The sequence below is a fragment of the Lepidochelys kempii genome, chromosome 2 (assembly GCF_965140265.1).
Source record: "Lepidochelys kempii isolate rLepKem1 chromosome 2, rLepKem1.hap2, whole genome shotgun sequence".
Taxonomy (NCBI): domain Eukaryota; kingdom Metazoa; phylum Chordata; order Testudines; family Cheloniidae; genus Lepidochelys; species Lepidochelys kempii.
Window position 1 is genome coordinate 165,771,872 of NC_133257.1, and position 26,107 is coordinate 165,797,978.

Here is a 26,107-nt window from a genome sequence, read left to right on the forward strand (position 1 = left end):
CATTTAAGGAACACAGGATTACAGGCAGGCGGTGACACAAAGCCTCACTGGTTTGGACTGCACCCCAGTACAAGACAGGGTATTACTATGTAACTATAACCCTGTCACATGTATCCAGGGTGTCAGAAAGATAGGTTATAAATCACAGAATGGTTAAATCATTTAATTCATCAGTTACCTATGATAGGTTTTTCACCGTTCTTTTGATGTGTGTTCCTCAGCTAAAGTATAAACAGGAGAATTATTATATACTTACAAGCCTTATTAGCCAAAATAGCTTTAAAGTAGATAAGAAATGACAGAAAGTAAAATAATGAAAAGTGATCACAATATCAAAAATTTAACTCCACATGGGATGTTACAATTTTCAAAAGATAATAAATCAGTTAAATTCAAGGTCTTATCAAAATATTGTTACGGAGGCACATTTTTATCCTAATTCTACACTAATCTGGACAGGGTGTTTTGCTATCAACATGGAACTATACATTCTTAAATATAGATCATAATTTACTTGTAATCATGTTTATATGTCAATGGAATTACGGGATGGTTCACGTCAGTTCTGCTGAACAAGTCTAAGTAGAATTTAGAAAGTTAATGATCAATTCAGTTCAAAATTACTTTGCTGAAACAGGGTGGCTCAACTCTTAGAGAACCCTAATTACAGAATGTGGGATAGAGATCAGGGTGATTGCCCTGTTAAGAGGAGCAGAAGGCGAAAATGAATGGGATCTCAGCTCAGCATTAAGAAACTGCAGAGTATGAAAGGCTCCTTAGAGACGATGCTGAGACCAAGGGAGTTATGACATAGAGGCTCTGTAGTGAACAAGAGGATCCTGACTGAGACACTGATTAACAGAATGGTTTGAGCCTGGAACCTGGAAGCAGAGGGCTGAAGAAGACTGAGCTTCAGCCAAGTAAAGCCTGTGTGTACCAGGCCCCATGCCTACTAGAGATCCTTGACTGGGAAAAGTGTTTGAGTACCTGTAAGCCAGAAAGATGTTCCAGAGGCAGCTGGCCCTGTTACATTTGTCCAGGTGATAATTATAGCCAACTTTGTCACATACACATGCAAAATCATCACATATTAAATGTAAAACAGAATATACAGGCAATAATTTTGAAGATATGTAATGTTTTTGAAACTGTACAGGTAAGCATGTGTCACTTTAAATAAAATACAAGATAAAATCTTTAGCCTACAAGCCAATTCAGAGATTCATCCTCCTTTTTCTAAGAAGCTGTCAATTCTTTTGACCACACAATCTGTATTCGTAGGCTGAAGTTGTTGAAACACTCAGGCTTTCTCATAGTAACTTTTGCAGTAGGGAAACAGAGACTCCTGTTACAAAAGGTACTAAGCTTAGTTAGTGTAATGAGTTTATCGTGACTTAATGTTATCTATTACTTACTGATTTAACGTATCTTCTAGACAACTAAGACTACACTTGTTAAGGAAATACAAGTGCACATCATAAATTTTAGTTAGGACAGGTCTACACTATAAACTTATATTGGTATAATGAGGTCACTCCGGGATGTGAAAAATTCACACCTCTGGGTGACATAGTTACATTGAACTAACCCCTGGTGTAGACATCTGATGTAGACTGGAGGGCTTCTCCCGTTGGCATAGTAGTGTTTTCACTGAAGTGCTACACCAGGGCAGCTACACCGGTGCAGCTATGCTATGCTGCTGCAACATTTTAAGTGTAGATGTGCCCTTATTCAGAGGGGTTTAGCTCTGAGAAGCATTTAGTTTAACATGACCATGGTGTGGGGAAACAACACATGTATAAAAGTATTTTTCTGCTTAGCCATTGCCATGAAGGTGAATTCTTCAGTTCAGTTTCATAGCTGCAATGACTGATTTATTGAGACCGAGTTCACTGAGGTGATTCACTCATGTTTATGACCGTTGTATTCCTATTCTCTTTCTGGATTTCTCAGAAACATCCTTCTTGGCAAAGCTGATGTGGACCAGTCAGAAAGTAACCTATGCTTCTGGTGAAGATTTGAAATGTCCACCCATAATATGAATGTTGTTCCTTATCATCCATGAGAAAAATGAAATATCTCCTATATGTCTTTTTGCAACTTTGTCGGGTATCTTCCTGCAATACATCTTTTGTCAGTTGGCATAAGACATGTTGAACCATATGTTAAATACCTACTGGCTTAGTTCCAGTCAATAACCTACACCCATCAGTTATCTTCTGTGGATTCCTTTGCAGTCTGGTCCTTTGGCCAACTTTGAATGACTCCATGCTCTCCATGGTCTTTCCATCAGCACTCAACTCTCTGCAGAAGTATCCATTTTGGAGTTAGAACAGATTCTATATGTAAAATCTATACACACTTGTCATAAATATAAAGGGAAGGGTAACCTCCTTTAAAATCCCTCCTGGCCAGAGGAAAAATCCTCTCACCTGTAAAGGGTTAAGAAGCTAGGATAACCTCGCTGGCACCTGACCAAAATGACCAATGAGGAGACAAGACACTTTCAAAAGCTGGGGGGAGGGAAAAACAAAGAGTCTGTCTGTGTGATGTTTTTGCTGGGGACAGAACAGGAATGTAGTCTTAGAATTTAGTAAGTAATCTAGCTAGATATGCGTTAGAGTATTATTTCTTTAAATGGCTGAGAAATTAAGCTGTGCTGAATAGAATGGATATTCCTGTCTGTGTGTCTTTTTGTAACTTAAGGTTTTGCCTAGAGTGATTTTCTATGTTTTGAATCTAATTACTCTGTAAGGTATTTACCATCCTGATTTTACAGAGGTGATTCTTTTTTACTTTTTACTTCTATTAATATCCTTCTTTTCAGAAACTGAATCCTTTTTCATTGTTCTTAAGATCCAAGGGTTTGGGTCTGTGGTCACCTATGCAAATTGGTGAGGATTTTTACCAAACCTTTCCCAGGAAGTGGGGTGCAACGGTTGGGAGGATTTTGGGGGGAAAGACATTTCCAAACAACACTTTCCTAATAAATAAACCCAGATAAACGTTTGGCGGTGGCAGTGGATGTCCAAGGGCAAAGGGTAAAATAGTTTGTACCTTGGGGAAGTTTTAACCTAAGCTGGTAAAAATAAGCTTAGGAGGTTTTCATGCAGGTCCCCACATCTGTATCCTAGAGTTCAGAGTGGGGAAGGAACCTTGACAACACTCCTTGATGGTTCTGTTATTGTTTGGTACTTCATCATGCAGCAATGCAAGTTATTTAACTCATGTGTTTGGCCCACATCCAATAGGATATTACAACTGATGAATTAATACAAAACAGCTGTACACGCCTCTGTACCAGTACTTGATTATTTCTTACACTTCAGTGATAAAATAAGTAAGATTGCTTTATATATGAAAGTGTCTGTGTAACTGCCAATCAGGCCCTGTGGTCTTATAAGAATTTGGCTGGTTCACCTTAAAAATTAACAATTCAGATTGGCTTCTCAACATAACATTTGTATTTGTCAGTATTAATTAAGGAAAACAAGCATCTTGTTAGATATATAGTTTTAAAAATCAGTTACATATTTCCTATTGAACCATTTCCATTTAAAAGTAAGCAATTTTTCAGTAATTGTGTGCTGTGACACCTGTTTGTATTTTTATCTCTGATTTTGTAAGCAAGTAGTTTTTAAGAGAGATGAAACTTGGGGGTATGCAAAACAAATCAGACTCCTGAAAGGGGTACAGTAGTATGGAAAGGCTGAGAGACACTGCTTTAAAGTCTTAGGCCTAAGTTAGGCCAAGTATTTTGGCCTATGTGTGGATGTCTATAACACTGTTAATTAGCTCCATATTTTCTGTATTGTCACTGATAATACCAAACTCTTATCTGGAGCTTCTCAACAGTAGTTCTCAAAGAGCTTTACAAAGGAGCTTGGTATCATTCTCGCAATATTACACATTCTTTAGACCATACAATACGATGGTTTAAATGTGTACATTTGTTTTTAATCATTAGAACTGGGTAAAACAATTGCTAATAACCACTTAATTACACCTTATTTTCTTCACATGTTGTATGTGCATAAGTTTCTAAGGATATTTAGCTACATGATAAACTTGCACAAATAGACACAAGATGTTTTTGACTTGGGGGCAAACAAATTGATGTTAGACACCAGTCAAGATTTAAAATCACGGTAACTGTTCAAGGATGTGTCACCTTAAAACAGGGTGAACAATTTTCTTTAAAAAGTTTGCAGAACAATTCTTAACTCTCAGAGAAAAGCTAATGATTTGCAGGCCTAGCCAAATTTGCAGGCCAAAATTATAAGAAGATCAAAAATAGGACCTATATTGGAATTTGGTTGCCAGTACAACTATTGAGGGGCTATTATCTCTTTCTCCACAGTAACCGAGATTCTAGATGAAGGGAAATGTTTTTCTATGGACCAGTGAGTGCCTGATGCACTTATCACTTCCTGCTTGCAGGCTGGCTCATAGTTTTTAGCAATTGTTTTGGAAGGACTCCATCCAGCTGGTAAAGACTGGAACAGATGATCCATCATTCTGTGCTGAGGCAGTTCCAAGTATACCTAGAAAAACTAAATTCTTCCTTCATCTGAAAGTTGATGTGAAAAATATTCCACCATAGTAATAAAAACACAGAGAATAGTAAATAGTGTTTGAGTAAAGAGTCCTAGCATAACAGTATTTAACTGTCCTTGATGACTTTTATTTCAGAGGATTTTTTTCATATGTTGATAAAACAGAATCTACACAGGAAATCAAAAACCAAATCAAATCAGTAAAGCCATAATTAGGGTGAGATCACCACTTTCTGATTGATTGTGCTGCCCCAGAAGCAGTCCCAAAGCAGACTGTGATTTGGAGAGTCATAATCTACCTCCCAGCATCCCCCTGTAGTAGGGCAGAGGTAAACTGTGCTTGGCCTTCATCTGGTGCATCTTATGGCACCCAGTGTGCTTCTATAGCCGGAATGGTGAACACACTGGGGCTGTGGAACCAAGACATCACCCAGTCCTTTCCCCATACTATCCCACTCACCCACACAGGGCAGAAATAGCAGCTCTGCAGAGCCTTCTTCTCCACCTGCATTATGTCCTATGGCACGGGTAGACAACACTCACCTGCACAGGGCTAATGACAACCTAGTCTTCTGTAGTGTCCAACTTACTGCTGGGCATATACACAGGCCAAAGGGTAACTTATATAACTATTTAACCTTGAGTGCGGTGTAATACCTTCATAGGCTCTTTTTCTCTTCACACCCTTATGCCAAAGTACACTGGCAGAAGTAGGTGGGTTTTTGTTTTGTTTTTGTGTGCATTGTGTGTCAGGGGCTCTCAACTTGGGTATTTATTTCTTCCACTTGGTCCAAACTAGCTTGTATCTGTTGAATATTGGGGTAAGGTAGAAAGAGGAAAGGAGTACTTGTGGCACCTTAGAGACTAACCAATTTATCTGAGCATAAGCTTTCGCGAGCTACAGCTCACTTCCTCGGATGCATACTGTGGAAAGTGTAGAAGATCTTTTCATATGCACACAAAGCATGAAAAAATACCTCATCCCACCCCACTCTCCTGCTGATAATAGCTTATCTAAAGTGATCACTCTCCTTACAATGTGTATGATAATCAAGGTGGGCCATTTCCAGCACAAATCCAGGGTTTAACAAGAACATCTGGGGGGCGGGGGGGAGAGGTAAGAAAAGCAAGGGGAAATAGGTTACCTTGCATAATGACTTAGCCACTCCCAGTCTCTATTCAAGCCTAAATTAATTGTATCAAATTTGCAAATGAATTCCAATTCAACAGTTTCTCACTGGAGTCTGGATTTCAAGTTTTTTTGTTGTAATATCACAAAGTGATAGTGTTGTCATTGAAGTGTTTGCTGACTGGTTTATGAATGTTATAATTCTTGACATCTGATTTGTGTCCATTTATTCTTTTACATAGAGACTGTCCAGTTTGACCAATGTACATGGCAGAGGGGCATTGCTGGCACATGATGGCATATATCACATTGGTGGATGTGCAGGTGAACGAGCCTCTGATAGTGTGGCTGATGTGATTAGGCCCTGTGATGCTGTCCCCTGAATAGATATGTGGGCACAGTTGGTAACGGGCTTTGTTGCAAGGATAAGTTCCTGGGTTAGTGGTTCTGTTGTGTGGTATGTGGTTGCTGGTGAGTATTTGCTTCAGGTTGGGGGGCTGTCTGTAGGCCAGGAATGGCCTGTCTCCCAAGATTTGTGAGAGTGTTGGGTCATCCTTCAGGATAGGTTGTAGATCCTTAATAATGCATTGGAGGGGTTTTAGTTGGGGGCTGAAGGTGACGGCTAGTGGCGTTCTGTTATTTTCTTTGTTAGGCCTGACCTGTAGTAGGAGACTTCTGGGAACTCTTCTGGCTCTATCAATCTGTTTCTTCACTTCCGCAGGTGGGTATTGTAGTTGTAAGAATGCTTGATAGAGCTCTTGTAGGTGTTTGTCTCTGTCTGAGGGGTTGGAGCAAATGCGGTTGTATCACAGAGCTTGGCTGTAGACGATGGATCGTGTGGTGTGGTCAGGGTGAAAGCTGGAGGCATGTAGGTAGGTATAGCAGTCATTAGGTTTCTGGTATAGGGTGATGTTTATGTGACCATCGTTTATTAGCACTGTAATGTCCAGGAAGTGGATCTCTTGTGTGGACTGGACCAGGCTGAGGTTGATGGTGGGATGGAAATTGTTGAAATCATGGTGGAATTCCTCAAGGGCTTCTTTTCCATGGGTTCAAATGATGAAGATGTCATCAATATAGTGCAAGTAGAGTAGGGGCATTAGGGGACAAGAGCTGAGGAAGCATTCTTCTAAGTCAGCCATAAAAATGTTGGCATACTGTGGGGCTATGCGGGTACCCATAGCAGTGCCGCTGATCTGAAGGTATACATTGTCCCCAAATGTAAAATAGTTATGGGTAAGGACAAAGTCACAAAGTTCAGCCACCAGGTTAGCCATGACATTATTGGGGATAGTGTTCTTGACAGCTTGTAGTCCATCTTTGTGTGGAATGTTGGTGTAGAGGGCTTCTACATCCATAGTGGCCAGGATGGTGTTATCAGGAATATCACCGATGGATTGTAGTTTCCTCAGGAAGTCAGTGGTGTCTCGAAGGTAGCTGGGAGTGCTGGTAGCGTAGGGCCTGAGGAGGGAGTCTACATAGCCAGACAATCCTGCTGTCAGGGTGCCAATGCCTGAGATGATGGGGCGCCCAGGATTTCCAGGTTTATGGATCTTGGGTAGTAGATAGAATATCCCAGGTCGGGGCTCCAGGGGTGTGTCTGTGTGGATTTGATCTTGTGCTTTTTCAGGGAGTTTCTTGAGCAAATGCTGTAGTTTCTTTTGGTAACTCTCAGTGGGATCAGAGGGTAATGGCTTGTAGAAAGTGGTGTTGGAGAGCTGCCGAGCAGCCTCTTGTTCATATTCCAACCTATTCATAATGACAACAGCATCTCCTTTGTCAGCCGTTTTGATTATGATGGCATTGTGTTTTGCATGGCTGAGGTTATGGGGCAAGTGATGCTGCTTTTCCACAATTTCAGCCCGTGCACATCGGCGGAAGCACTCTATGTAGAAGTCCAGTCTGCTGTTTCGACCTTCAGGAGGAGTCCACCTAGAATCCTTCTTTTTGTAGTGTTGGTAGGGAGGTCTCTGTGGATTAGTATGTTGTTCATAGGTATGTTGGAAATATTCCGAGTCGGAGACGTCGAAAATAGGATTCTAGGTCACCACAGAACTGTATCATGTTCGTGGGGGTGGAGGGGCAGAAGGAGAGGCCCCAAGATAGGACAGCTGCTTCTGCTGGGCTAAGAGTATAGTTGGATAGGTTAACAGTATTGCTGGGTGGGTTGAGGGAACCATTGCTGTGGCCCCTTGTGGCATGTAGTAGTTTAGAAAGTTCAGTGTCCTTTTTCTTTTGTAGAGAAGCAAAGTGTGTGTTGTAAATGGCTTGTCTAGTTTTAATAAAGTCCAGCCATGAGGAAGTTTGTGTGGAAGGTTGGTTTTTTATGAGAGTTTCCATTTTTGAGAGCTCATTCTTAATCTTTCCCTATTTGCTGTAGAGGATGTTGATCAGGTGATTCCGCAGTTTCTTTGAGAGCGTGTGGCACAAGCTGTCAGCATAGTCTGTGTGGTATGTAGATTGTAGTGGATTTTTTACCTTCAGTCCTTTTGGTACGATGTCCATCTGTTTGCATTTGGAAAGGAAGATGTCTGTCTGTATCTGTACAAGTTTTTTCATGCAGTTGATAGATTTACACTCCATACGGCTAAATGCAGTGCCTTGCAATAATGACAGGTTTCAGAGTAACAGCCATGTTAGTCTGTATTCGCAAAAAGAAAAGGAGTACTTATGGCACCTTAGAGACTAACCAATTTATTTGAGCATAAGCTTTTGTGAGCTACAGCTCACTTCGTCGGATGCATACTGTGGAAAGTGTAGAAGATCTTTTTATATACACACAAAGCATGAAAAAATACCTCCTCCCACCCCACTCTCCTGCTGGTAATAGTTTATCTAAAGTGACCACTCTCCTTACAATGTGTATGATAATCAAGGTGGGCCATTACCAGCACAAATCCAGGGTTTAACAAGAACGTCTGAGGAGGGAGGGGCGGTAGGAAAAAACAAGGGGAAATAGGTTACCTTGCATAATGACTTAGCCACTCCCAGTCTCTATTCAAGCCTAAGTTAATTGTATCAAATTTGCAAAGAGGGTGAGCACTGGTTTGTATGAGTATCTTTTCTTAATTATTCTGGTGTTTTCTGCTACCTATAAGAGCTGAGGACAAATTATTGGTTTATGAATCTCTTCAAAGTTTGTACTTCTATTATTTTTTGTGTTTTTAAAAAAGCCAGAGCATGGTATAGATGTTTTATATAATATCTCCAGCTCAAAAAGAAAAGCACAGAATTACAAAGGAAGCAGAATATAAGAATCTTTACAGGATGCAATATTCTCTACAGCAGCTTATCAAAATTGTCAACCCCCATTAGAGGATCAATATAATCACCTACAGCATCCTTAAAGCAGGACTTATACCTGCAGGATAAGTAGAATTGTGCCAAAAGAATATCTGTCAATCATGTTCACACTAAAGCCGGAGAGGCTGTAAAGTGCTCCTGCATATGCAGCTTATATTAACACATGCAAAACAACCCTCCAAAAGCAGAAGTTTAATCAGCCCTGCAAGTGCCATACGGATCATAAAAAAGAAAACTGAAACTAGTCTATTTTCAGATTAAAAGGTTGTATCCATGCCATACATGCTGTCCAGCTGAAATTCATAGTTTATCTACAGAAACAAACATCTTCAAGAATATACTCTTTGCTAAGAAACGCAAAGGCTCAAGAAATATTGTTAATAATTCTAAAATGTTTGATACTCTCTAGAAGTATGCCTATATCAGGATTATTGTCTCTTAAATTTGGAACTATATCCAGATATATTTATTTGCTTCACACCTAGTAGTCAGATTTTTAAAATAGTCCAGTTGTGCTGAGTATGGTTAGGAAAATTGTTTGTTAAATCCCAGGTAGCCATTTACAGACAACAATTGGTTTGGTTGCTAAAGACAAGAAGCACTCTTTGTTTTACATTGCAGCACATATCCTCAGATGTAGAGGCCCAGATCATCCTGTTGATCAAACACTTTAATATAGATTTTATCTCCTATATGTGCATGAAACTACTGAAGAAAAAATAATAAAAATATGGGCACAATAAATCAGAACTGTTGGAAGTGTAAGGAAAACTACTAATTACAATTTTGGCAGGGTACTTCAGAGGCTAACTAGAGGCATTTTAGCTCCTCTAATCTGTGTGAATGTTTATGATTTTGCCATATAAATATTTATATCTGTTATGATTCATCATGGTTGCTTTTTATACCGTTTTCACTTTTACTATGCATTTCACAGACATACATAAAGCAGTGTGTTGTTACAGGTGTTCACACTATCCAAGCCATGTGTATACTCCTTTTAAAATTGCAGAGCTGCGGCAAAAAAGATCAAATTAAATGAGGTGTAGATGGAAGCCAAGCTAATATAATGGCAGGATGAGCTGAGTTCTGCTGAGCAGAGTGAGACACTAGGGCCTTTTAGAACAGTGTACTCTCCAGCTGTCATGGTAGGGGAAGAAAAGAATCATCTCTTTATATTATATACGTGTTCTGGATCTGATGTATTCCAAGGTCTGCAGACTTGATCACCTTGTTGCACTTTAATTCCTAACACATTAAATCAACCCAGCATGCTTTATGACCATATTACCTACTAACCACTTCCAGCTATGAGTTACCATTTAATTTAATCAGAATGAATTTTCCAGTGCAGAAGAAACTATTTTCCTGTGGCAGAGTAATAGCAAATCTAGAGGAAAAAAATACACTGGATATTACAGTTCCTAAAGAGGAAAAAAATGGGATGGGGGGAGAGGAAATCAATGCTATTACTTTTGATGGTCTTTACTTTGAAATTCAGAATAGGTAACAGAAATGTTTGACACTATTCAGTATCAGATGATCCAATTAATTTATAAAGTATGTTTTAGCTTTTTTATAGTAAAAACATATTATCCATGTATTAATCTTAAATATTTTAAACAACGCATGCTTGCTTTGCACATCTTCAGTAGAAGGACCTGTCAACATCTATTTTAATAGCACCTAATTTTTACTATACAAGTTGTTGTAATAGTGAGTTTGAGGTTTCTATTGGTCCACACTGCACCAAAAATAAAAGTCCTTTTCCGTCATAAAATCCAGACTGTTCTTACAAATTGTGAATTTCCTAGGTAACTTGAATCGTAGTACAGATTAAAGCCTGATCCAAAATCAATTGAAGTTAATGAGTATTGACATCTGTAGGTTTTGGACCAGTCCCCAAGGCCCCCCATCATCCACACATGTGAATAAATGTACATGTCTGAATAGCCCCATTGAGGAGGCATTTTCTCTTAGATGCAGTTATAACTTTGTTAATGTTGTATTTACAAAAATCTAATCCCATTGCCATGACACAATGCCACTACAATAAAAGCATACATTAGTTCACAATCAAACTCAAGAAAGAAAATTCCATTAAAAATAGTTGTTCTCTGAAACTGTTTTAAAGTGTGTGTATTCTAAAATATCTGCCATTTCTAAGAAAAAAAACAATTAAGAAGCTTGCAAAGTGAGTTTTGTTTACCTGTCAGCTAAATTTGCTTATGACTGAGTCCTTCCTCTGTTCGGTAACTTGGAACCAAATTATAACTGCATGATTAAAATTTGGCAGATGTATGTTATCTAGTGAAAAGAAAAGGAGTACTTGTGGCACCTTAGAGACTAACCAATTTATTAGAGCATAAGCTTTCGTGAGCTACAGCTCACTTCCTCAGATGTGGAAGTGAGCTGTAGCTCACGAAAGCTTATGCTCTAATAAATTGGTTAGTCTCTATGGTGCCACAAGTACTCCTTTTCTTTTTGTGAATACAGACTAACAAGGCTGTTAATCTGTTATCTAGTGAGTGCTTCAATGACTGGAGTATCTACACTACCATTGAAATATTTACTCCCAATTTAGAGAGGTAATAATCGATAATAAAGGCCCCAGAGAACAAATGAAGAAATAAAACTATGTTCCTTTTAACACTTCCTCTCTCAAAGCAATATTTAATGTGGTTAAAGAACCTCTGTCCTCTCTCCCAGTGTGGTCTCTAGTAGGTGGTGTGACTGGAGAAAAGACTGGTATATTGGTTAGCTTTTCTACATAAAAAGCATTAGATTACCCATGTCATAAGCAACCTTCAACAAATCCATTAGTTCATTTAGAAGAATTTCAGTCCTACATAAATCTCATTTGTAGCTTCCCTCTCTTTAGATTAGGGATGGCTTGTCTGTAGTGCTTGACAAGACTTTAGGAAGTCTCTTAGATTGAATACACTATTGAGAAATGTATCGAATTTCCTTAGCACTCTATTTATTTACCCTTCTATTATGGTCATTAAGGAACTGACATATAACACACTTAATATATTTTTCAACACAGCAAATACATATTCTCTTAAATCTATCATCCAGACATTTGTTAACAAGTACTAAGGGGTTTCTGCTGTTATACTGCCAACTTTTCTTCATCTTCTTTATTCTTATAAGGCACCTAGAGGTCTGTAATTTCCTAACAATCTTGGTAGACATAGCTTTCTTACTTCTCTATGAGCAAAATGTTTACTTCACTGGCTAGCTGTGTAGCAATTTTGTCATGACTGGAAAACAATACTTCTCTAGGCAAAATTGCAGTAATAGTAGTTAGTCTTTAACTACTCTATTGATTAATGCTCCAATGGTACCTCTTAGGAGCTGCAGTCTTTAAGTATGTACTATCCTTTCCAATGCTGCACAGCGGGAGAAGTGCATAATTTGGATTATTACTAATGTCACAGGTGTGTCCTATTGTCTGAATCTAGCCATGTGCTGGGTTAAAGGGGCTATTAATAAGAGGATTAATTTTAGCTAATTGTAATTAAGAGTATTAACGATTTTATGATGCTACCAGCAGCCCTTTAGTGAGACTTTATTACATATCTAGTGCAGAGAACCATCTTAGTTATTGTTGGTAACATACAAGAACAGATCAGTATTAGGCTGAACAGTCCTTTTTGAACTCCCTTATAACCAAAGTTTGCTAGTTAGAAGGCTAGTGTAAAACAAAACATAGGTATGGTTCAGTTTGTACACCTGTGATCCAGAGGGCTCTAGCTTCTATAGCATAATCCCTTCTGGCAAAGACTGTCATGAAGGATTCTTTACAGGTGCTGCATACTCTGCATACTGTGAAGAGGTGGGGCCTGAGGGAACTATGGACGGCAATTTGCTGAGGTTCTTCAGAAAACAAATATCTTTGGGTAAAACCCCTCCTTTGCACCAACATGAAATGAATTGTATTCGACTCACATGGCTATCAGGTGAACATTTAAAATAGTGTAGATCTCAGGCTGTTCACAGAAGGGGTATGTCCAATGGAGGTTTTTCCATTGATTCAATCTTGGGTCTTTCTCATCACTAAATCAGTGGTCCATCTTAAATTAGAATACATTCAGGGCTGCTCTACTTAATTTTGGTAGGCAATGGTCACCCCCAGGGGAGTTCTGGCACTTGAGAATTGCCAGGTTTTAGGGATGCTCTGACTATTCCTCCTTTTCCCCATTAATACCCACTGTGTCAGGGAACCAGATCTGGAGGGCGTAGAAACAGACACAATGGCTTAATACTACAAAGATTCTCTTAGGCATGGGGAATCCTCAGAGCACCTGTTAAAGCAATCATAAGGACAACTTATGCTTCCAGAGCAGCACAAAGCAGCTGGGGTGGTGCTGAGGCTCTTGCCCAATGTGTATGTATAAATGTTTGGCACAACATGAGATAAATTAGGAAATGTGCGTTAGTTATTTTACTTTTTTTTAAATGCATTTATACACAACCAGTGTCTGATCCAAATTTGTAACTTGAACTATTTGCAGTTATTGGAAGTAGAATTTGTAAATTATTTATAAGCCTCAAATCTGTAAATTGAAGTTTTCTGCATTTCAAAGTCATATTTACCATCTTCTGTCTTCAGAATAAAGAATGTCATAAGTGCACAAAAATGGATTGCTAGAATGCTACACAGAAATACTGATCCATAGTCTTGCAGTTAGGTGAATGACTAGAAAGATAAGCTGAAAATGTGGCTCACAATTCTATGATGATAGGCCTCTGAAGGAAAACCCCTAGAGACGATCCTTATTCATTAGTAAGCACCCACTATAAGACAATCATATCGGTACTTAGAGAAAATCCACATTTCCAAGTCCAAAGTACATAAGAGTTTTGAATGAAATATTTCAAAACCTGCCAGGAAACAAATATTTAGAAGTGCCAATTTATACAATATTGTCATGTTATGTAGCATGATACTTGTGTAGTTTTTCACCTTCACAGTTCTCAACAAGCTGAAGATTTGAAAATTTAGCCATTCTAAAACCAGAAAGATTTTTCAATGAACTTTCATTATCTCTACATCATTATAATTCTATACTCTTCTTTGAGGAGAGTCCCTATGGGTGCTCCACTGTAGGTGTGTCTGTGTCTCTTTACTGCTGATCGGACAACTTTGGTAACAGTGTCCATCCAGCCCATGCATGTGCTGCTCCTCGCCTGCCATGAGTCTAGCAAGCATGGACAGGAAAACCCTCCTCAACTGTTTCAACTGCTCTTGGCTAGAGACAGAGCCCTGGCTGTCCGTTCGTGAACTGTAAACTTTTCAAATTGCTAATTTTTAGCTTCCTTGAAGCATTTTCTTTGTTACTTTGTATTTTATTTGGCCATGCCAAAAAGAAAAGAAAAGAAAAGAAAAGAAAAGAAAAGAAAAGAAAAGAAAAGAAAAGAAAAGAAAAGAAAAGAAAAGGGCTTGTCTCCTGCCAACCCCAGTTGGGAGGACACTCCTGGACAAGGGTGTGCCCAGCTCCCCAGGTTTCAAAGTGCCTCAGTTGCAAGGAATCTATCCCAGTGACTGATGGACACTCAGTGCATTCACTGCCTGGGAGAAAAGCACATTCCACAAAAAGTATGGCTTGGATAAGCAACTGAAGCCCAAATCCAAGAACAACTGAGAGCTAAGACTCAAACTCTTACTCATGGAATCAACCCTTCAACCCCCGGCAGGTTGCGTGGAGAGGTTCCAGCAGGACCTCTCCCCGCAAGCCTCTTCTTCGAAGGGAGGTGAGCTGAGAAAGATGAGCCACTCATGTAAGGCCTCTACGAAAGGGTCGGTGAGTCCCTGTAGGGAGCCTCAACTGAGCTGAAAATGATCTTCCACTTGATCAGTATCATTGGTACTGACAGCACCGAAGCTGTCTACCTGGTACCAATCCAACGGAGCAAGTCAGACTGCTTAAAGGCCAAATGGGCATGGGCAAAGAATCACTGGCATTGCGGGGATGTGAAAAACAAAGAAGGTCCACAGCGGGGAAGGCTCCATCCGTATGGACATCAGGACCTGTACTGACCCCAGTGCACAAAGCACCAACTGATCTCGCTACCAGCTCTGTATCTCTGACCCCAACAGTTCAAGCCTCTCAACATCAACAACTACCTCTGGTGCCAATGCCATCTGCACCGGTGGATTTCTGGTGTGTGATTGATTTTTTGGTGTCTGATGCAGCAGACTCACCCCTACTCAGTACCACGGCCCCAGTATTGAGTCCACCCAGTTCCCTGGATTCACCAACATCTTCCTGCCATGCACCACCCTTCTCATCATTGGTGTAAGAAAGTGAGAGGATGTGGGTTCCCGCTGCTCTTCTCACCCACCATATGGGGTTCAGTTTCACTATGGACATCAGGCATATCCCCCCGATCCACAGCCTCCCTGGTTTGGTCAACCATCAGGCCTCTACCTATCACAATAGCCATACTGGGATCCTTGGCAGGCTCAGAGACAACATGACTCTAGGGTGGCATACCAGCAAACGAGGATACACCCTCTTAAGCCGCAGCTTTGAAGGCTCATAAACCTCCTTGTGATGGGGCTTGACTCACCACTGTGGTGCCTCCTGCTGGCTGTCCTGGGAATCAGCTTAGTTAGCCAGTGCGCCCTTGTCTGGTGATGTCTTGCCGCCGTCACTTCTGCTCCAGGAAGTGAGTTGTACCAATTGATACAGCATCCTCATCAGGACACAGCACTCTGGCTGTGTCACACTCTCTTCTCCACCCTTCTGGGGGAACAGCAGTCCACTGTTTATCCACTTTCTTGGGAGTGAGTAGGGGCTGGGGGGAGGGAACCCAGGCCTGGGCCCACCCACTACTCTGAGTCCCAGCTCAGGGATCCTGAAAATGACAGCCACATGCTGTGTCCCCTTCAACCCCATAGTCTACTCCCCGGGCCACTTCCACGTAGCCCCAGCACCATCTCAGTCCTTGAATCAGGGCTCCAGCATGTCAGCAGTCAGCCATGAGCTCACACTCACTCCCTGATCCTGCCCAGCACTGCTCTATCCAAGGTGCTAGCTGTCCTCTGCCTGCAAGGCAGCCAGTCCACCTCCCTCCCCAAGCTCCAGGGAGTCTCTGCCCTGCTCTGCCCTGAGGCTTTTCTTATATAGGCCTGACCAGCCCTGATTGGCTGCTCCTTGTACCACTCTCCAATTGGCTGTCTCCTGCACAGCCTCCCTGGGGTCCTCTCCCATTGGCTGTCTGTTGTGCAGCCTCCCTTTATGGGCTAGTCTGGGGCAGGTGCCCCATCACACCCCTGAAGAGGCAAGGGAGGAGGTAGAGGCTCGGGTGGAGGAGGAAGCCACTCCTCAAGCCCACTTACTGTCATCACCAGATGAGACAGAGATTCCCCCTCCTTCATCAATGGCTGATGATTTCAGACTATTCCAGGATCTAGCACAGAGGGTGGCCAAAGCCCTGCAAATATCATTACAGGAGGTGACCGAGTCTCACAACAAGATGATGGACATTTTACATTCCTCCACCTCTTCCAGAGTGGCCTTTCCTATTAATGAGGCACTCTTTGACCCCGCCAAAATCATATGGCAGACTCCTGTGTCAGTCCCGCCAACATTCAAGTGGGAGGACTAAAATTATTATGTGCCAGCAAAGAACATGGATTTTCTCTTTTCCCACCGACCTCCCAATTTGAGCAATGTGGATGCTCTCAACTCTAAGGGCCACCAGCACCAGTTCAAATCCACTTCTCAATGGGATCTTAATCTAGTGTTAAAAGGAATGACTAGATACCATTTGAACCAATGGCACCTTGTTCATTAACTCACCTTTCCATGAAGACAGTATTCCTGATTGCCATTACCTCAGCAGGAAGGATAGAGGAGATAGCAGCGCTGATCGTGCATCCTCCCTTCACTGTGTTCTTCCCCAACAAAAGTCACTCCTAGATCGGAAGTTCACTCCCAAGGCGACTTCCACATTTCATATAAATCAGCTTATTCAGCTTCCAATCTTTTATCTCAAATCTCATCAGAATAATAGGACACCCATCCTGCAGACACACAATGTGAGGAGACCCTTGGCCTTCTATTTGGACAGGACAAGAGCTTTTAGAAAATCTCCAAGACTCCTCGTCTCTGTTGTAGATAGGAGAAAAGGTACCGTGATTTCAGCTCAAAGACTCTCCAAATGTGTCTTGCTCTGTTACCAAGTGCATAACATAGCACCCCGTTCTCAATACACATGCACTCTTCAAGACAGGCCTCCACTTTTGTCACCTTCTCCGATAGCATCCCTATATCAGAAATCTGCAGAGCAGATACCTGGGCATCTGTACATATCTTTGCAGAAAACGATGCCATCTTGGGAGACTTGGCTCCAGGTGCTGGTTTTGGTGCCACAGTATTATCATCTAGAATAGACTCAACTCTGAAGTTCCAGCCTCCATGGTGCGTAGGGACACTAGAAGAAGAAGACGACTCACCTAATGCAGCAACAATGCTTCTTCGAGATGTGTGTCCTTATGGACATAGGCACCGACTCTGAGGGTGCTCTCGGGCTGGAGCACCCATGGAAAAAAAATACAGGATGCTTAGCACCCATGTGGATCAGCTCTTTCCCCACCCTCCCAGCACCTCTCGCCCACATGTGATCAGCTGTTCAGCGGCGTGCAGAAGGCGCTAGGGCAGAGGGGCATGCTCGGGGGAGAGGGCAGAATTGGGAGAGAAGGGGCGGGGGTGGAGCAGGGGCATGAAAGAGCAAGGGTGCGGCCTTGGGGGAGGGGGGGAGCTGGGGCGGGGCCTGGGGAGTAGCAGGGGTCAAGCATCCCAGGGAAATTAGAAAGTTGGCACCTCTGAATGTGGTCATAATAAAACTGACAAATATTTCACAGTGACTAATTTAATTGATGAATTTAGCCTCTGTATCTTCTCATAGAATGTCCACAGTTAACTCTCAGCTTCCTATAATGTTTTTGTTCAAATTTACTTGACATGTTTTGATGAGATTTTCTTTAATACACGGTTTGCCCACAAACAGTTCACTGTGACTATACAATTCTGAATATTCAGAATGCAAACTGTGCTTGTATGTCACATGGTATAGTTTGTGTTCCCTGACTGAATATTTTCAACTATAATATTGAAGACTAGGGCTTGAAGGCACTGAGGGGATTGAATCTTTCAGAGGAAACAGCAGTTTCTGGAGAGGGTGCAGGTAAATGGGATTAGAGAAATTTAGAAAACTATAAATGATTCCTTTCTTTACTTCACAGACTTCATCAGAGACAACATTTGTAGGTTAATAACATGCTACTCTAGATTTTACTGGTTGTGTGCGCAGGTGAAATGTAGCTTTTGCCCATCCTATTTATGAAATAACTGTGTATACATAATTCTAGGTAAAAAGATGGCAATCAGATACTTGTGTGGCTCATTTACTTGACTGTGTCAGGGCATTATTAAACGTGTTTTCTTTGGGAATCCTGTCCCTCTGCTATTCCATTACATATACAATATATCCTATTACATAAACAATATACCACCTCTGGTGTGAGTACTTGAACATGGAAGGTTAAAATGTAGCTATCTGACGTGAATAAAATTTGATTGCTCAAAAGCTGATCAATTTTCCACAGCTCTATGTATGAGTTAGTGCATATGTCTAACTTGTTTGGTAGAACAGACTTTCACTCTAATAAATTAGAATATTGATAGATCTGTACTGAAAGATGGATATATGGGATATAAGTATATTACTTCTGACCGAAAAAAACTGCATTCTCCCTATCAAACAATATCTATCCAATTTAAGTATTTATAAAGTGCCTATCACCATGGTATCTAATCACAGAGCAAAAATAAATGTTTAATGCATGACTGTTTGTTTGACAGTTTAAAATAAAACAAAACAAAAAAGATTCACAGCTCCCTAAAGCAATAGAATATAAAATTAAAGCAACTACTCAAAAGAGTATTTTTAAATAATGTTCCAGTAATAACTGCTTTTTTCCCCAAGTCATGACAATGTATTATATGGAAATAGGAAAGGAAAGGAACTAATGAGAGTTTATATGGTCTTTATAAAATTTGATCTATAAATATTACAGGCCCTTGCTTTACCAGCTCACCAACTTTCTGGATACCTGCGTTTGCCCTTGATGCATTCCCTTCATAACTGGGGGAATAATGCCTTGTCCTGCATTGGGAAAAGCAGCCAAGAAGGTCAAGATTTATTTTTTCTCTGACATATTTCTTTGTGTTACAAAAAGCATTTGCCATAGGATGTTCCAGAAGTAAAGTGAAGAAGTAAATATTGTCTAAATGAAAATTGGGACTATATAATGTTTGTATTCTATTTGTTGCTTCTGGGTGTCTTTCTGGAACCCTATAAAGAACCCATGTGTATCAATAGCAATTTATATACATATAATGCATATGCATTATGATACAATCTTTAATTACATGATCACATACTATGTTTCTCATGGCTCCGATACTTCATACAGGGCACAGGATTTGGTCTGGGGATTAATCAAGGTTGTGTAATGAAGAAAACTAATTTAGCTCCCTGGACTCCTCATTCAATCTCAGTTCTCTCTCCGCACCCTGGTTCCTCACAGACTTGTCTCTCCTCCTTTCTTCCACCCCACTAGTTCTCAGTCCTGTCTCTTTGCACACACAGTCCCCTGCCCCCAGGGCTCTTCATCCTATCTCAGCTTCTCCCGCTACTCACTGGCTCCTAGTCTTCCCTCCCTCTCCCCAATTTCCTCCCTGGTTCCTAGTCTGTCTCCTTGCCCAACCAGTCACAGCATCCTCCCGAACCTCAAATCCCAGTTTCCCTCTTCTCCTCCCCTCACCAACCTCAGTCCCAGTGTCTCCCACCCAGGCTCCTTGGTCTCCACCTCCCATCCCTCACATCCAACTCAAGAATCAGGAAGCTTCCTTCTTCTCCCTGCAGGAGTGTCATTGACAGCAAAGGAGAAGAAGTTCCAGTGCCTGGCCCTGACCTACGATGCCCCAGATCTGCAATTACAGGGAAAGTCCAGCTGCACTTGTTTGGCCCTGAGCTGTAACATGCTCAGTGAAGATAGAATCTACAGAGAACTTAGCTGTGAAGGTCTAACAAGTCATCTCTATTGAGCATGCACAAACTGATTTTGTTTAAATGCTTAGAACTTGGCTAAATTCAAGTGCCTTTCCATTGTGAGGGCAGAAGGCACATCCCTAATACAACTTCAACACTTAAGCACCATTCACAAAACTGAGGAGGAAGTGGCCTTTTATACCGAATAGCCAGGATGCTCAACTGGGATGTGGAAGACATGGAGCTGGGACTTGAACCCAAGTCTTCTTCTGCCCAGGTGAGTGTTCTAACTACTGGGCTATTGGCTAGTCTAGGGAGGGGCTATCTGAATCTCTCCTGAAATGAAATAAAAGGTTGAAATGAGATCATATAATTAATTTTAATGACTATCCTTTAATTCTAGGAGATAGTTATTTTCTACCTTTATATATCTTTACTTGCTTTTAAGTCAGATATTTCTGTAATTCTATTCACTCTATTTATAAAATCATGTTGGTCTCTGAACTCCTGCATACTAAGTATTTCTCTCCTGGTGAATCAGATATTTTAAAAAGTCTTTATATTTAAATAGTATTCAATGATTAATAATACAACACACCTTCAGTTGTATCTAGGTTGATCTCAAAGACTACTTACTCATGTTGGTTCATAAACACCATGTGACAAATTCTGCTCTGTACAGATTTTGGCCCTATTGGTTGAAACTTCAGGATTCTTGTCAAATATTAATCCAACCTACCTTTACAAAGTAATTTTATGCTCAGTATTCCCAAACTAGGGTAATATCTATGTATGTCATTTTTGTTCTGATAAGCCTCAGAACTTTTGGCTCATGTTAGCAAAGACAGTAGGAGAGATGGAGAGCAGTCCTATCTTGATCTCCACTGTAAAGAAAATGTATCTGTATCTGTTCTATATACCAGTAGTTTTGTGTACTTTTACATTTCATGCAACAGAACTACAATTCAAATTTCCTCACATTAAAGAGAAGTATAGGCCCCTCTACCCAGTCAACATCATTTTATACATCGGAAGTTATAGATAACACAATGGTTTGAACAATTAAGGAAGCCATAAGAAGTTTTAAAAAGCTTCTATAGTATTCTAGTTTCTCTCATATTAAAAATAACACACTCTTAATCCCACTTGCCTCTCCAACTATCACCCCCTCTCCTTCTTGTCTCTAAGCTCATTGAAAGCACTGTCTAAGCTCATTGAAAGCACTGTCTACAATCCTTGTCTGGATTTCTCTCCTCCAATTCATTCTAGACTTTCCAATCTGGCTTCTGTCCCTTGCACTTCACTGATACTGCTGTTGCCAAAGTCTTTAGCAACCTCTTTCTAGCTAACACTCTGAATAAATATTTCATCCTCATCCTCCTGGACTTGTTGGCTTGAAATCTTGTCCTCCCTTGGCTTCTGTGACTCTGTCCTCCTCTAGTTGTCCTCCTGCATCTCTAATTGCTCCTCTACTGTGGCCATTGGAGAATCCTCTTCATCTGCACTCTAATTTTCTATAGGGGTTCCACAGGGCAGTGACCTTGGTCCCCTTCTCTTCTCCCTCTACACATTACCTCTGGGTAACCTCATCCGCAAACACAAATTCTAGTAACCATCTCTATACTGATGAGTCACAGACAATGTTTCCTCTAATTTTTGACAGGCCGTGTGCACAAAAAAGTTCTTCTGTGCAAATTGTTGTGCTTCTGCACAAATTTTTGTGTGTACGGTTTTTTGCCATGCGTGTGGGGTTTAGGATCTGTGTGCGCACACACACGTGCACATCTTAGAGGGAACAGTGGTCACAGATCTTCCTCGCTACTCCAGACCTGCCTTCTGTCCTAAAATTTTGGCGCCTCTCTCTCTCCCAACCCCACATGGATGTCTAGCCATCAGCTCAACATGACTAAAATAGAGCTCCTAATCTCACACTGACAAGCCCTCATCAATACCTCCTTTCTTAATCACTGTTAACAGACCCACCATCCTGTTACTCGGGACTGTAACCTAGGTGCCTCTCTGTAAGGTCCTCACATCCAGGCTACATCTAAATCTTGTGGAGTCTTTCTGGGTAACCTCTCTAAGATATGGCCTCTCGTCCATCCATAGAACTAAAACTCATCCAGGCTCTCATCTTATGTTTTGAGTCCTGCAACATCCTTTTCTGGCCTTAACAAATGCAATCTTGTCCTGCTTACATTAACTCAGAATGCTGCTGCAAAGATCATTTTCCTGGCCTGCCACTTTGACCATGTCACCTCTCTTTGAATCTCTCCACTGACTCCCCTTTCTCTAGTATTCACTTTCAAGGCCCTTCATGGTCAATCCCTACTTATATCTCATTTGCTATTGAGAGTACGATGCTCTCAGCCAATGACTCCAGTCTCCATAGCCCATTTCTTAAAGCCCACCTTTGTGCTTTTTTCCCCTTGCTGCTTGGGAGGTGCTCCCCATAAACATCCACAAAGCTCTCTCATTATCTTCCTTAAAACTCTTTGCTGTAATGGCTTCAAAAGACTGGACAGCTATTAGGCAGCTACTATGCAGATCCCACTGTCTATCATGCTGATCAATATTGTCTCATTTCATTGTTCTCCCCAACTGGTCTCCCTGTTCTGTTTCTTGTCTTATAATTGGCTTGTAAACTCTTTGGGGTAGAGACCTTCTCTTTGTTCTGCTTGTACAGCGCCTAGCACCATGGTACCCTGGCTCCAAGTCACTATGGTAATACAAATAAGAAATAATAATGAAAACTATATCTGGCCATGGAGACTTGTTTTGTATTTTCCTACAAACTGGCTATTCAGTTCACATCTATGAGCTGGCTCCTCAGTATAATCAGCTTCATATATATATATATATATGATGGTCTATTCTAGCTAGATATGCACTTTTATTTGATCCATGCTGTATTGTATGCTAAATGCAAACAGTGTTGGTGAGTTTACATACTGGTATGACATACAGTTCCCCCTGAAAAGAATTAATACCTATAGGTTCATTTAAAAATAGACAGACAGTGTAGTGCAGGCAAGATATGAGACAGAGATCAGACACACACACACACAGTTCAAATACCTATCGCCTTGAGAAAGGAGACATGAGGTTGTGTGTCATGAGTTCAAATCTCACTTCTATTGACTGCAGACAATACTTCTGTGCACTAGAGGTCTAATCGGGAAAGGCCTCATACTCTACCTCCATTTCCACTGTTGTGCCACAACAGGATTTGATATTATCTGCAGCCATCTTGTGCACTTAACCCCACCATCCTCTGCTAAGCTAGAAGAGAGGACATCACAGAAAAATCTGGCCTTGCTTAGGCAGACAAAAACAGTTGCAAGCTGCAGTTTTACTTACTTGGATAGATAAAGCAAAAGGACAGATTCATGGATCGGGGGGAATGTGGAAAACTGACCTTGATTCTGGTTGTCCGTGTTTGTAAGTATGTTTGTTTTGTCTTTTTCTGAAGCTGCTCTGCTGATAGTGGGAATAATTAATTACTATTGGCTGTTGCTATGGAAATTATTAGCATGTTAGGAGCTATTATGAGTTATGTGCTTCATCTGGAGAAAATCTATAAAGAGTTTAGTTAGAAAGTGTGATTTGGAGCAGTCCCAGGAAGCTTTATTTGGTCAAGGATTTGGTACCTAACGCCCATAGCAGCTGGACAGAAGGAGGGCCCCGGAAGGTTGGTTGTTGTTTCTTCAAAACCATCTCAGACTTTGGGTAAATTTAAAAGTTTGGGATGCTCTGAACCTACTGAGACAGCATATGTGTGTGTGTGCATGCATGTATGCTTGAGACCTAATAACAAATAATTTTAGGTAAAAGCACTCTTGTTTGTACCAATCATTTATCAGACAGAGGAGCTCTGTCCCCAGTGATTTATTCCTGACACTACCTGGAGAGAACCTGTTAAGTTACCACTGCTTTCGGTTCTGAAAACCCTTGGTAACACCCTATTATAGAAAAAAACACTGACTGAGAAGCTGCACAAGGTCACTTAAGACAAAGTTGGAAACAGAATTCAGACAGATCCAAGTCTTATCCATTCAGCAAACAGTCTATTGATTTCTAGCAAATTTTTGTAACTGGAAAAATCTGTGTTAAATTCTCCTTTATTGGTTGATCTACATGAAGATTAACAGTTACATTTTTAGCTCAAGAGATAGCAACAGGCTATGCTGATGATCCCAGAATGAAAGACTTCACACTCTGACAATGACCCATCTGGGGGTGCCCTTATTGTTGTGCATGATAGAATGTGTTTTTCCTGATTGTCTTTTTTAGAAATCAGTTTGTTTATTTCAGTTTAACTTACACAGTGAGAATATCCTTAAAGCAGCTTTTACAGTTAAAACCCATTATTACTTGTCTGCAGATATCCTGCATTTCCATTGTTTGTCACCCAGTTGGACTGCATGTGTCACACGACACCTCTAAACCTTGGAACATGTTATGTCCCTCTCTTACGCAATCAAATCCTCTTCTCTTAACACACCCTGATAGAGATCCTTCCTGCAACATCATTTTCATTAGATTTAATTGGTGCATTCTGAGAGAGAGGCAATAGTCTGCTACCTGCTTTGCCAACTTCTAGGGCAAGTATCAGTCCCTCCCCTCGACATTGGCCCTCCTTCCCATCCAAGTCCTCATTATGCTATTCACACAGAAGACTGCAAGGAACTGACTGACCTTCATACGCACCCACTCCGCCACCTTCATTGGTGGCCATGATTGTAGTTAATAAAAAAACTCAAAAGAACTTCAGGTAATAAATATTATTCGTTAGTAATCTGTCAAGGGGACAGTAACACATCCATGCGGCTGACTATAGGTACTGAGAGGAGTTAAGATTAATAGAAAAAGTTGCAGGTAAAGGTTTAAGATTCAGATGCTACAAAAATTTATGTGTATATTTAAACTGAGACATGTAAATAGTCCCATTAACTTTGGTGGGACTGCTTATGTATCTAAAATTAAGTGTTGATGTGAGGCCAGCTCCAACTAGAATAATAATGCTGGTTGGGGTAACATTTTAACAACTTTTCTATACTGGAAAATGCTATAGTGCAGACAGTCATAGAGGCAAAAAAGCGCTTTTGTCAGTGCCTCTTCTTTGAGGAGCCAGAATAAGCTATACAGATAACAGTACCCTTTTGCTCCTATAAGTTGTGTCTATCTGAGAAAAGGTTTGCCAGTATAGCTACACCAGCAATCCTTTCCTTGTGCTGTCATGGCCCGAGTCTTTCCAGGAGTGGGGCCTAAATCTGAAGATATCTTTGATTACTTGGTCTCTCTTACACATTGCAGTAAGTTTCTTTCCAATAACAGCACAAGTCAACAGCAATGATAAGGCTGCCTATGAACTCAGATATTCTTATCTGCAACTATATAACTTTTTTAAAAGTATATTTTGGGTGAAAAGGAAGCCTTTCAGAAACGATATATTTAAAATGAATTTACAATAACCCTCAGAAGTTCTTGCTCTAAATAATGATTTTCTGAGCTCCATAATACGGTGAGAGGGGAAATGACTAAACATTGGATTCAAATATTTTTGTCTAAGAAAAGTGTGTTTCTATCAGGCCCTTTCTCACAGAGAACTTAATAGTAAACATAGGTCTCAGAAACCTGGTTAGTGTCCTTGGGGACAAGGAGTCAGAAGTCAATGTTACATTTACGTAATATTTCATTGCAGTAGGACATGTGTTGATATACAGAGAACACTTAAATTGTTCAGTTCTGTATTTGCCATATAATCTCTTTGATATAGAACTACTTTAAATCTCTCTTGGCCTATTGTGAATGCCTTTGTCTTCATAAAAGTGTTGAAAAGTTTTAAATTTAAAATGGGACAATAGCCACCTGATGAGTTTTGGACCATCATCTAATGGCATGAGCCTGAGCAACTGGAAGGAAGACCCAGAGCTCCTGAAATTGGATTTCTAATATTTAATGTCCTCATAACTAACTTTAATGGAAGTGATGGTATTAATTGACCCAGGCTTATTAGAGAATGAACGTGTAGCACTTTTTAACATTT

At 40.7% G+C, this 26,107-nt stretch overlaps 1 long non-coding RNA gene across 1 annotated transcript in view; it reads left to right on the forward strand.

Annotated features, from left to right (window-relative positions):
* The window catches only part of LOC140905989 (uncharacterized), a 91,785-nt gene that overhangs the window by 15,535 nt on the left and 50,143 nt on the right, over positions 1-26,107 (forward strand). The window lies entirely within an intron of this gene.